The sequence below is a fragment of the Hevea brasiliensis genome, chromosome 7, assembly GCF_030052815.1.
Source record: "Hevea brasiliensis isolate MT/VB/25A 57/8 chromosome 7, ASM3005281v1, whole genome shotgun sequence".
NCBI classification, from domain to species: Eukaryota; Viridiplantae; Streptophyta; class Magnoliopsida; order Malpighiales; family Euphorbiaceae; genus Hevea; species Hevea brasiliensis.
The window spans coordinates 93469363-93483337 of record NC_079499.1 but is presented as its reverse complement, the minus strand read 5'-3'; positions in this window follow the sequence as shown (position 1 = coordinate 93483337).

The following is a 13975-nucleotide window of genomic DNA, read 5'->3' as shown; positions in this document are numbered from 1 at the left end:
TCTGTTTTTCCATCCAATTAGAATGCAACTTTCAGGGCTCTTCTTCTGAGGGTAGTTGTTTTGGATTTTATAATGTTTCCATACTATAAATGTTTGATAATACAGCTTCCAAATATATTATTCATGCTAGTACGGTGACCTAGCTAAATCATATCGAACCGTAGTATTAGAGAAATTTAAGCAAGCAATAATGAAGTGGAACTAGAATGTCACTATTCAATCTGGAGATGAAGAAATTGAAAAAAATGAGGACAAATCTCATATGATAGTTGTAACACATGCTTGCCTTCTTCTTCTAGCTTCTGGGGAGTAGCCCTTTTCTGCTCGTATTCTGATTAATTATGAGTTACCAATGAAGAAGGTAACACTACCATTTTTTCTGTAGGACTTAACATGATGACATCTGTTGCCTTTAATTGCATAATCAGCATGTACTTCTATATATTTCCAATGGCTATGGTTAACTGGTTTATTTCGAAATTCTCTCTCTCTCTCTCTCTCTCTCTCTCTCTCTCTCTCCAGAGGCCTCAAGTAGTGTTAAAAGTTTTGGGCAAACTTGATGTTGCTTTGTACAAAATACTTTTGAAATTGGGCCTTGAGCCCTAAAAATGGTGCTAGTTCTACCAAAGTAGTTGCAATTGTAAAGTAGAATACTATCACTTTCTTATTTTCTTTTCATTTTCATATGCTATGCCTTATACGCTAATTTATGAGTTTGGTTTAGATTTGGTGGATGTCTATTACTTCTTGGTTTGAGTAGACAATCATAAATACAAGTTTCGTTTTCTTATGGCTTGTTGACCTCAAGGGCTTTTCGTGCACATGTTAACACTATTTAATGAATAGATAGTGGAACAGAACATAAGATAGGCATAGAGAATAATAAAAGATATTATAGAAGGAGATTAATTAGGAAGGAACATGATAGGCAGAGAATCAGGGTTAGTACTTGAAATATTGGATTGCTTACAGGAAAATTAATGGAGCTTGTGGATACCTTGGAAAGGAGAAGGGTGAATATTGCTTGCATTTAGGAGACTAACTGGGTAGGAAAGTAAAGCAAAAAAGTGGGTAATTCAAGATACAAACTGTGATTTACTAGAAATGTGAGGAACAAGAATGGAGTAGACATAATCATAGACAGGACATTGAAAGATGTCATAATAGCTATGAAAAGAGTAGGAGATAGAATTATACTAGTAAAGCTAGTACTAGAAGGAGAAATAATTATACTAGTAAAGCTAGTACTAGAAGGAGAAATAATAAATGTAGTTAGTACTTATACCCCACAAATAGGACTAAATAGTAAAAGTAAACAAAGGTTTTGGAAAGATATGACTGATCTAATGCAAAGCATATCGAATGAAGAGAATGTTTTCATCGGTGGAGATGTGAATGGACATGTAGGAAGTGATAGGCGAGGTTATGAGAATGTTCATGGAGGTTTTAGTTTTGGTAGTTGAAATGAGGAGGGGAAAAACATCCTAGATTTTACTATAACATACAACCTAATACTAGCAAATACCTACTTTATAAAAAGAGAGTCACATTTAGTGACTTTCAAAAGTGGGCAACATAGAAGCCAAATTGACTTCCTCTTAACCAGGAAGACAAATAGAGCTCTATGCAAGGATTGCAAGGTCATTCCGGGAGAGGCTTTAGCAAGTTAACATCGGTTAGTGGTCTTGGATGTCAAGTTTAGGAACAATTCAAGTAAGGCTAGAAGAAATATTATAGCTCGAACAAAGTGGTGGCAGTTCAAAGGAGTAAAGCAAGTGAAGTTCAAAAATGAGCTTCTCGAGTCCGAAGCATGGAAGCTGAATGTGGAGGCCAATGGTATGTGGACACAGATGGCATCAAAGATTAGAGAAGTAGCTAGAAAAGTACTTGGAGAGTCTAGAGTACATGGACTACCCTCAAAAGAGAGATGCTGGTGGAATGAGGAAGTACAAAAGGCACTGAAGAAAAAGAGGGAATGATATAAGAAATTACCTAAGTGTGATAATAATAAGGTGTATGAACAATACAAGATAGCAAAGAAAGAGGTAAAAAAGGTAGTTAGTTAAGTAAGAGTGCAAGCCTTGAAAATGTTATATGAGAAACTTGGAACTAAAGAAGAGGAGAAAGATATTTATAAATTAGCAAGGAGGAGAGAAAAGAAATGTCAAGATCTCAATCAAGTTTGGTGCATTAAGGATAAAAAAAGAAAAGTGTTGGTGAAAGATGAAGACATTAAAGAAAGATGAAAAAATTATTTTAATGATCTCTTTAATAATAGTCAAAGTGGTAATAGCATGAATATAGACTATAGAGCAATAAAAAAGAATGTGAATTATACTAGAAGGATTAGATCTTCAGAAATAAAGGAAACACTTAAGAAAATAAAAGTGGATGAAGCGTGTGGACTCGATGGAATACCAATTGAAGTGTGGAAGTGTTTGGAAGATATGGGAGTTTGATAGTTAACTAAATTATTTAATAAGATTCTAAACTCAAAGAAAGTGCCTGATGAATAGAGGAGGAGTATTTTAGTACCTATTTTTAAAAATAAGGGAGACATACAGAGTTGCTCAAACTACAGGGGAATTAAACTCATGAGCCATACTATGAAGTTATGGGAGAGAGTTGTGGAACATTAACTACGTTATGACACTTCTATCTCTCCCAATCAATTTGGCTTCATGCCCTGTCGTTCAATTATGGAAGTGATCTTTTTCATTGGAAGCTTGATGGAGAAATATAAAGATGTGAAGAAATATCTACCATGGTTTTTATCAATTTAGAGAATGCTTATGATAATGTTCCAAGAGATATCTTATGAAGAGTGTTAGAACAAAAGAGGGTATCTATTAGGTACATACAAGTGTTAAAAGATATGTATAAAGGAGCAACTACTATTGTACGCACAGTGGAAAAGGACATAAGAGATTTTCCTATCTCAGTTGGATTACACCAAGGTTAAGCTGTAAGCCCTTACCTTTTTACATTAGTTCTAGATGAATTGACAAAACATATACAAGAGAGTATCCCTTGGTGCGTGATGTTTACGGATGATATAATTTTGATAGATGAGATGCGAAAAGGAGTCAATAGAAAACTAGATCTTTAGAGAAGTACTCTAGGGTCAAAGGGCTTTAAGTTAAGTAGAATGAAGACAGAATACATGCATTGCAAGTTCAGTGAAGGCCGAGTTAGTGATAGAGAAGGAGTTAGTTTGGATGGAGTGGTATTCCCCTAAAGTAATCACTTTAAATATCTTGGCTCAATCCTTTAAGTAGATGGGGTATGGGAGGAGGATGTTAGTTATAGGATTAAAGCTGGATGGTTGAAGTGGAGATGTGCTACGGGAGTTTTATGTGATTGCAAGATTTCCAATAAGTTGAAAGGAAAATCTTACCGTACAACCATACAGCCAGCTATATTATATGGTAGTGAGTATTGGACAATGAAGGAGTCGTATGTGTCTAAGATAAGAGTTGCGAAGATGAGAATGTTAAGGTAGATGAGTGGCCATACTAGACTAGATAAAGTCCGTAATGAGAGTATTAGAGAAAAGGTAGGAATGATGCCAATTGAGAATAAGTTGAGAGAAGGGAGATTGAGATAGTTTGGTCATGTGAAGCGTAAATATATGGAGGCTCCAGTTAGACAAGTAGAGCACATTGGGTTAGATGATAGAAAGAAAAGAAGAGGTAGACCTAAATTGACTTGGAGGAGAGTAGTACAACATGACCAAGAAGCATTACACATTTCCGAGAATTTAATCCAGAATCATTTAGAGTGGAGAAAGAGAATCTATATAGCCGACCTCAATAAATTTTTGAGATAAAGGCTTAGTTGAGTTGAGTTAACACTATTTAACAATAGATCTTTCTGTTTAATTGATTGAGAGTGAACACTAACCCATATAAATGGACACCGCATATTTTTCTGATCCAACTTACTGTTTATAAGAATTCTAGGTACTTTGAAGCGATCTATTAAATGTGACCAATCTTGTGATTTTAGATTCCCCTTCAACTCCCCACCCCAAAAAAAAAAAAAAAAAAAGCCAAAATTTTAGGTTAAGCAGAAAAGTGTTATAGTTTTCAGGTGGAAGAGATAGATCAAAATGAAATGAAGGAATGATGGGGTGTGTAGCTTACATTCGGGGAGAAAGATAGAGACGACGATAATGACATGTGCCGCAGAGAAAGGAGTACAAGAGAAACATCAAAGAGAAGCCCTACTGAAAACACACACACACACACACACACACACACACACACACACACACACACACACACACACACAGAGGAGGGGGAGGGAGAGCGAAACATGGAGGGCAGCTAGAGCACGAGAGCAAAATAAGTGATGGCTTTCCCTTTTTTTTTTTTTTTGTCTTCTTGTTTTTTCCCCTTTACTTTGCACTATTTATATTTGGTCCCACCAATTCCCTTCTTTTGTGTATTTGTCGACTTAAGTCAAGAATCAAGGTTTATTAGACCTCCAATTGCAACTTCCTATCTATTTCATTTACGACTTATGCTATTTGATTTGCAAGATGAAAAATACTTTAATTAATTAAACAAAATTATAATTCGTTACCCTAAAAATTTGACATAAGAATCCTTATATAACTAAATTTAGTGTGTAAAATAATTCTTAATAGACCATAATAATGTAAATATAATGTAAATAATAAACATAAGATTTAACTATCACCATAATAATAGATCTTAAACAAATAAATTTTCATAGATCTAGAAAACGTACTTGATGTAGAGTTTAATTGATTTACGGTAATAATTAAGAGAGACTCTTTAATTTAATAAGCTGAAACTTTTGTGATGGAAGATTTTTTTGAGATAACCATAATATCTCTGACTTTATGAAAAAAAAATGATATTATTGATAGAGAAAGGACCAATATATATATATATATATATATATATATATATATATATATATATATATATATATATCCAAGACTTAATATGATATAATTAAAATTAGAATTTATTTTAATTAAAGTAAATATCAATTAACATTGGATCACATTAAAAAAAATTAGTTTTGGCTCGAGCAAAATCTTACACAATGCACCTTTCATATAAAATTAAATTTGATACTAATTTGTATCTTATTAGTTGAAAGAAGCCATTGCATTATCCTTTATATATATATATATATATATATATATATATATATATATATATATATATATATATATATATATATATATATATATATATATATATATATATATATATATATTAAGACGGAAGCTTACAAATAAGCTCATAAATGCCACTTAGTAAAGGATATTTATTAATTAATATACTACGTGATAAAAGATATTGATTAATTAATATACAAATAATAATATAGAGATAATAATTATTTAAAATTCACTTAAGTCAATTTATCCTTTTAATTTTTTAAATTAAAGAAAAATATGGAATATTGGTTCTACTTTTTCTTTTATTCAATAACATGTATATATAAACTAATTAAAAAATATAAATAATCTATTCTTTATTATATTTTAAATTTTAAAATTTAATAAAATTTATTAATATTATAAAATAAATTCATTTGTTACTTCTCTTGGATATTAAATATAGTGCTTATTAAGATCTCTGTCTTTTCACTTGTTGATTTTGATAATTTAATTATTCTTTATATAATTATATTTTTATTTATTTATTATGGGTTTTTTTTTTCGAAATCTTGATGTATGTTTGATAAACTGTTTGCATCTCATCTATTTGTGTGTGTGTGTGTATATATATATATATATATATATATATATATATATATATATATATATATATGTAGTGTTTTAAATCACAGAAAAAAAAATTATTAAGCAGGTCAAATAATTAGGTTAGGGATCCAGAAGAAACATTGAATTATTTGCAAATCGGATTGAACTGGCGAGGGGCAATTTGGTCAATTCACCCATAGAGCTGACTCCTGATCTAACTGTCAAATAAAATTGGAGAAAGGAAAATTTTGGGACCAAGAATTAAATTAAAGAACTAATGGCAAAAAAAAAAAATAAATGTAAAAAGAAAAAAGAAAGAAAGAAAGAAAAAGGTTTATTTACATCATGCATGACATAAGCATGATACAGTAAATCTAATATTAAAAATTGAACTTTTGGGATAATTATGAATTAATAAAGTTGAAAATTCAAAAGAAATAAAATTGTTTTCTTCTTCTTCTTTTGGACGTCCACCCTCACTTTCTCTCCCTTCACTCACTAAACCTCCATGGAAGCTTGATTAAAGCTTTTCAAAACCCTCACTTTGGCCATAATTTTCCCAATCCACTAAATTAAAACTTGTTCTAGCACTTTAGTTCAACTATTGAAGAAGAAAAGAAAAGAGGAAAAGGGAAGAAATTGATAAATTGTAGTTCAAGTGGAGGTAAGTAATTGAATTTGAAAATCTTAGTTTATTTGTTGTGTTTGTAGCTTAATTAAATTAGAAATTAACTTAAAATCAAACAAAAACAATTGTTGATGGACCAAATAGAAGTTTTGGCTAGCTAGGGTTAGGATTTGAAATGAATGAGTTTGAGTTGTTTGAACGGTTATTTGATGTGAAATAGGTGAATAGATCATGAATATACACTTTGAATGCATTAGATTGAACTTTATGTGTGGCTAGGGTTTTGAGCTTATGAAAAATTAGAGAAAAAGTTGAGAATTGGTCAATTGATGTTATTAACCTTATTTGAGTTGAGAAATGGTTAATTGTGACCATTTGTGATGTGTATGAATTGTTGGAAACAAGTTCTAATTCGGATTGGTGAGGGTCAATCTGCAGGCATCTTGACCTAGATCCCTTTGAGGGATCAAAACTAAAAATTTACCAACCCAATTGGTGTGAGGCCAATTGAGAATGAAACTAGACACAAAATGGCACATTTTTCATTTTGGAATCATGTCCAGAAAATGACCATAACTTAGTGAACAATTAGGCCAAATCTGAATTAGGGCACACTGCCCTGTATAAAAATGACCAAATGAACAGTAGTTACTTAAATGACCATAACTTGGTCTAGGAAGGTCCAAATGACCTGAATCTTATACCGATGGAAATCTGAGACATAGAACTGCAAATTTGATGAAGAAAACAAACCCAAATTTTGACCATAACCTATCCAAAAACTCACATGCAGTCAGCATACCAAAAACTGCCAATATCCAGAAAATGTCAAGAATTCCAGGTAATACCAAATCCGGCCAGCCCCATTCAAATAAGCATAACTTGGGCTAAAAAACTCTAAATGGAGTGATTAAAAAAGGGAATTAAAGCTAAGACAATAAAGAATAACTTTAATGAAGGACACTTAGCCAAATTCCCATAAAAACTTGACTAATTGAACAATACAAAATAGGACACTAAAACTGAAAAGTTGTAATTTCTCTTAGGAGACTTAGAAATTGAATTAGTAATCAATGCCAATAAAATTGACATCCAAAATGTGGTATATGGGTGCAATTAGAACTAATAAACCTATTAAGTATAGAAAAGTCAATATTTTGACTTGAATAGTGCCATGAATAGTGCCACCATACACTAAAATATGAAAGACCTGAAAATTATAAACCGTAATAGGTAGGATATTGGATAAGTCTGCAAAGATATTATTGGAATTTAAGTATTAGAAATGGATACTGAATCACTTTAAATTTATGTGTTTCAGTTGGAAAGGGATCTTCGAAGGAGACACGAAAGTTTGAGTAAATTGAGTCAACAAAAGAGATTTGTGCACAACTAGTTTTTTATTGAATTTGTTTTGAATATTTTACGTAATTAAATGATTTTATTTTTCTTTATGCACCATGTTTATCAATTATGGGATTTATTTCAATGATTATTGAAATTGGTATAGCAAGCATGAGTTTAGTTTTGTGAAATATTATTTCAACAATTATTGAATATTGTTTTGGACTGGATAAATTATGTTTTAAATTATGACGGCAATTTGCATGAATCAAATACAAAATTTTGTTTTGGATTGTGACGAGCATAAAAAAATTATGGAATATTGGAATTGATCTTGAATTAATATTGTGTTGTGATTTATGCTCACAAAAGGACAAAAAAATGCATGATATGGTTTTATATCTCACTATAGATGCTTAACTAGGTTATTACTCGTCTTTATATCATTTTTTGATGAGACAATGGAGTTAGCTTTGTTTTGTTTTGAATACCATGGTATGTGCACAGGCTTAGATTCTCCTCTTATTAGAGGCTAGATCTAAGTTTTTTGTTATGGAGCCATCGGAAGTTTCATTATTGTATTGTATACTGTGCACGATGATTCGACCTCCTCGACCATAGAGAGTTAGAATCCCAATTTGATCTCCCTGATCGTAGGGAGTTAGAATCACCCCAAAGATGACCCTTTTGGATTAGTCTTGCATAGTTAGTGAGATAAAGAATAGGTTTTGATTGATGAGAAATTGTGATTTTAAATGAGATTGTGCATAAATGATTTTATTAAAATAATTGTTTATTTCCATAATTGCAGGAACTATTTTTATTGTTCAATTGTGATTTGACAAATTGAAATTTTGATCAAGGTTATTTTAACAAGTGACTATTATTATTGGCAATGAAAATTTTGACATTTGAAAATTGGTTAAATTTCAAGATTCCAAAATTTTTGGTATAATTATTGTCAATGTATATTGTATTACATTTTAAATTATAGTTGTGCACCATTGAGTTTACCATTCAGCGATAGTTTTGTATGTTGTCGCAGGTGAGAGTAGAGATAGAGCAGTTGAGTGAGATTCCTGCAGCTACACCTTGAAGACTGCTTATGACTAGCTTCGGGTATATAATAGGTATACCATTGTATATTAGATTTTGATATATGCATGTAATTATATGTATGTAAATTGTTTAAGCAGTTGTACAAAAACTCTTGTAATATTATTTTGGTATGTAATGAAATGCAAATTATTGTAATGTTCAAACTTATTTTTGAGTTTTCTAATGAATGTAAATTAATTTTTCTTTAGTGGAATATGAATGAAGTTATTTAATATTATTTTTGAAGACAATTGAATTGAGAATTATTTTGAATTATGGAGTTGGGAGAAATAATGTTGATTTGTGTTGTGGTAGTAGTTGATTTTGATGAAATGAATTATTGAAAGTGTTTTTACAAATGTTTGAAGAACTGTTTTTCCCAAATATAGACGGCACTCTGCTGCAAATTTTTCAAAGTTTGCATAAAAATAAAAATGGACAAAAATTTTAACTAGTCTTTAACTTTAAGTAAATATTTTTAATACCTGCTATAAAAGCTCACCACTTAGAAAAAGTAAGAAAATTGTTTTAAAATCCCTTGTAGTATATTAATGGGCTACCGGTAGGTGAAGTACGGTAATTCATTAGATGTACTACGAGATCATATTACATCTTCCTGAGGGGTAGGGTGTGACATTATCCCTATTTACTTAAGGTAACAGATTCCATTTTGATCAACACCTATTTCCATATACAACTGGTAGAAGCCAACACATGCCCATATACCCATACACAGTACAAGTATGAAAGCAGTATCAAACTCAAACCACCTATATACAAAATAACTATGCTATCTCAGGTCTAAAGATTATATGCACTGATATGATTTATGACAATGCATTGACAAGAGTAAACTCTATGTGCTTGTTATAAATGTCACTGGTTTAGCCTACTTATCATGCATAAGTGCCTATCATGTTTGTTATATGGCATGAGACTCACCATTCCATCTTATTTACATTTCATATAAATAACTTGGGAACAAACATGATTACAATCTTTCTGGATAAGTCCTGTCCTTATTGTGAAGTACCATCGATTGTGAACCAATTTATGATACTTTGTGCTAGAAATACTGTCACTCATATTCTTAACAACTTAAGAATAGAATTTCTAACAAAATATCAATGGACCTTTTCTATTACACATAAATATATTATGTAAACGGAAAAGTGAAAATATCTTTTATTAATAAAATATGTACAAAATACATACTAAATGATATTCTCTAGGGCATACTACTAAAAATCTTTCACTAGTACTAGAGCCATTCATTACGATATCTTAGACCCATTTTCTCAAGATGACGGTCTAACTGAGCTTGTGACATAGGCTTAGTGAATGGATCAACTGGATTTTCAGCTAATGCTATTTTCTACATAGCTACATCGCCTCGCCTAATTATCTCTCTGATAATATGGTAGTGCCTTTCTATGTATTTGGATTTCTGGTGAGACCAGGGTTCCTTAGCCTGTATGACTGCTCCAATGTTGTCACAGTAGAGTGGAACTACTGACTCAATGGAAAGAACTACTACAAGTTTTGTCACAAAGTTCTTTATCCAAACAACTTCCTTTGCAGCATCTGATGCAGCAATATACTCAGCCTCTGTAGTGGAATCTGCAGTCGTACTCTTTTTAGAACTCTTCCAACTGACTACACCTCCATTACAAATGAACACATACCCAGAGGTAGACTTTCTATCATCAATATCTGATTGGAAATCAGAATCAGTATAACCATCCAATTGCAAGTCACAACCTCCATATATCAAGAATAAATCCTTAGTTCTTTTAAAGTACTTAAGGATATTATTGACAGCTATCCAGTGTTCCAAACCTGGATTGGATTGATACCTGCTAGTCAAACTAACAGCATATGTTATATCCGACCTAGTACACTATATTGCATACATCAAACTTTCAATAGCTGAAGCATATGGAATCTTGGCCATTTTATCTCTTTCTTCAGGTGTCTTTGGAGAGATCTCTTTAGAAAGGTGGATACCATGTCTCACTGGTAACAATCCTCTCTTGGAATCAAGCATGTTAAACCTCTTTAACACCTTTTCTAAGTATAGACTTTGGGATAAACCAATTATTCGTTTCGCTCTATCTCTATAGTTGCGAATCCCAAGAATATAGGTTGCCTCCCCTAAGTCTTTCATGGAGAATGTATCTGACAACCACAACTTTACAGCTGTCAATGTACCTGTGTCATTACCCATCAACAAAATGTCATCCACATGTAAGACAAGGAATGTGATAGCACTAACCTTCTTATATACACATGACTCATCCTCATTTTTTATAAAACCAAATGACTTAATGGTTCTAAAGTATACAAGTTAAAGCGATACATTTATGGGTTGAAACAAGCTATTGCTATTGCTAATCTGCCAAATCTCATAATCATAATATGTAGCTATTGCTAATAGAATCCTAATTGATTTAAGTATGGCAATAGGCGAGAAAGTCTCTTCATAGTCGATTCCTTGCCTTTGGCGAAACCCTTTCGCTACTAGCCTTGCTTTGTAGGTCTCTACCTTTCTATCAGAACCAATTTTCTTCTTGAAAACCCATTTGTTCCCTATAGGTACAATACCTTCAGGTGGGTCAACAAAATCCTAAACTTGATTCTTATACAAGGAATCAACCTCAGATTTCATAACATCAATCCATTTTGAAGAGTTTATATCTGATATAGCTTCTTCATAGGTAAATGGATCATCTCCATGATCTACTTCTTATGAGTAGACAACTCTTGTTCTTCTTCATGAAGAAAACCATATCTCACTGGTGGGTGAGATATCCTGGTTGATCTGCGAGGAATAGCTGTAGATGTTTCATCAATAGGTGTAAGTTGACTAGATGGATCTATATCCATTTGATCTATTGGTTGGTCAGAATTCTCCAATTCTAACTCTATTTGCCTTCCTTTGCCTCCTTTTTGAACAAATTGTTGTTCAAGAAATATGGCATCTCTACTTACCACAACCTTTTTTAATGTAGGCAAATAAAAATAATATCCAAAACTATCTTTTGGATATCCAACAAATCGATCATTTTCTGATCTGATTTCCAATTTATCAGTGTTCAGCTTTTTGATATAAGCTAGACAACCCCAAATCTTAACATGCTTAAAACTTGGTTTTCTTCCATGCCATATCTCATAAGGTGTGGAAGATACTGATTTTGATGAAATCCTATTCAGAATATGCAAAGCTAATTCTAATGCAAATCCTCAAAATGAGATTGGCATATCAGTATAGCTCATCATACTATGTACCATATCCAATAGGGTACGATTTCTCCTTTTAGATACACCATTCAGCTTTGGTGTTCCTAGAGGAGTCATTTGGGAAACAATGCCATACCCTTTCAAGTATTCATCAAATTCAATACTCAAGTATTCATGTCCACGATCTGATCGAAGAGCTTTAATACTTTTTCCTATTTGATTTTCTACTTGAGATTTAAATTCTTTGGATTTTTCAAAGGATTCATGTTTGTATTTCATCAAATACAAATACTCAAACCTTGATTTATCATCAGTAAAGGTAACAAAATAATGAAAACTGCCTTTAGCCATTTCTTTAAATGGGCCACATACATCACTATGTATTAGCTCCAAAATATTTTCAGCTCTTAGCCCTTGTCCAACAAAGGGTGATCTGGTCATTTTACCTTGAAGGCAGGATTCACAAGTTGGAGTAGGTTCAGTACCCAATGAGGATAGAATCCCCATTTTCTCCAGTTTTGCAATCATATCTTCTGCAACATGACCTAACCTTAAGTGCCAAATATATTTTGAATTTGAGTTGATTTTCATCATGGCATTGCATTCATTTAGATCACTTGCATTCAATTTGTGTTTATCATTATTATCCAAATAATAAAGACCATCATGCATATAACCCGAGCTAACATATTTATTTGTAAAATAAATATTGCAAACAGTATCTGTAAACTGAAATTCATAGCCATTTCTAGTCAAACTAGATATAGAAATGATGTTCTTAAAAGCATCAGGCACATATAAAATATTATTCAAACACAAAACATGTCCAGACATGTAAAAAGATTTAGATCCTATGGCTAAAGCTTCAACAGTTGAGCCGTCGCCAATCCAGAGTCTAACATCTCGAGAACGCAAGCTATTACTGTTTACTAGTTTTTGTATATCATAAGAAATGTAAGAACTGGCACCAGTATCTAAAACCCAAGCTGTAGATGAACTATGAGCATCATCAACATCTAAATAACAAGATATAGACATACCTTTCGAAGGTGTATCCTTCTTGTCCTTCAGAGAAGCAAGATACTCTGGGCAGTTCCTTTTCCAGTGCCCATCTTTCTGGCCGTGGAAACACTTTCCTTTGCCTCCATCAGCTTTGGTCTTCCCTTTCTGTTTAGCTATCTTCTTGGAAGGACCAGGAATTTGAGGTTTCTTTTTCTTATTGCCCTTCTTCTTGTTGGACTTTCCAGCAGAAGAAGATGCAATCAAAGCTACCTCTTTTTCTTTATTGCCTGGCATATTCTTTTGGGCAATAACTAGCATGTTGAGTAAACTAGCCAAGGTGCATTCCTGCTTAATCATATGGAAATTTGTCATAAAATTCCCAAATGACTCAGGAAGGGACTGAAGAATCAAATCCGTTTGTAGTTGGAAATCCATGTTAAAGTCAAGATGTTCTAGCTGCTCAATCAGCCGAATCATCTTGTGGACATGATTCCCAACATTTTGTCCCTCAAACATCCTCATGCGGAATAGCTGTCTAGATATCTCATACCTAGCATTCTTGCTGTGCTCACCATACAACTCTTGTAGGTGAATGAGGATCTCACTCGCACTCTGCATGTTCTCATGGTGCTTCTGCAAGTCATTACTCATAGAAGCAAGCATGTAACACTTGGCTCTCATATCATGCTCTTTCCACTTGTCCAAAGTTTCATGTTCCTCTTGAGTGGCCTCTGGAGGTAAGGGACCAGGAACATTTGAGTTTAGAACATATCCTATATGTTCAAGGTTTAGGACAAGTTTCAAATTTCTTAGCCAATCAGAGAAATTAGGTCCTGTCAACCTATTGTGATCAAGTATGCTCCCAAGGATATTTGATGGTGGTGGTTGTGGTGTGCTCATTATTGTCAGAAAAT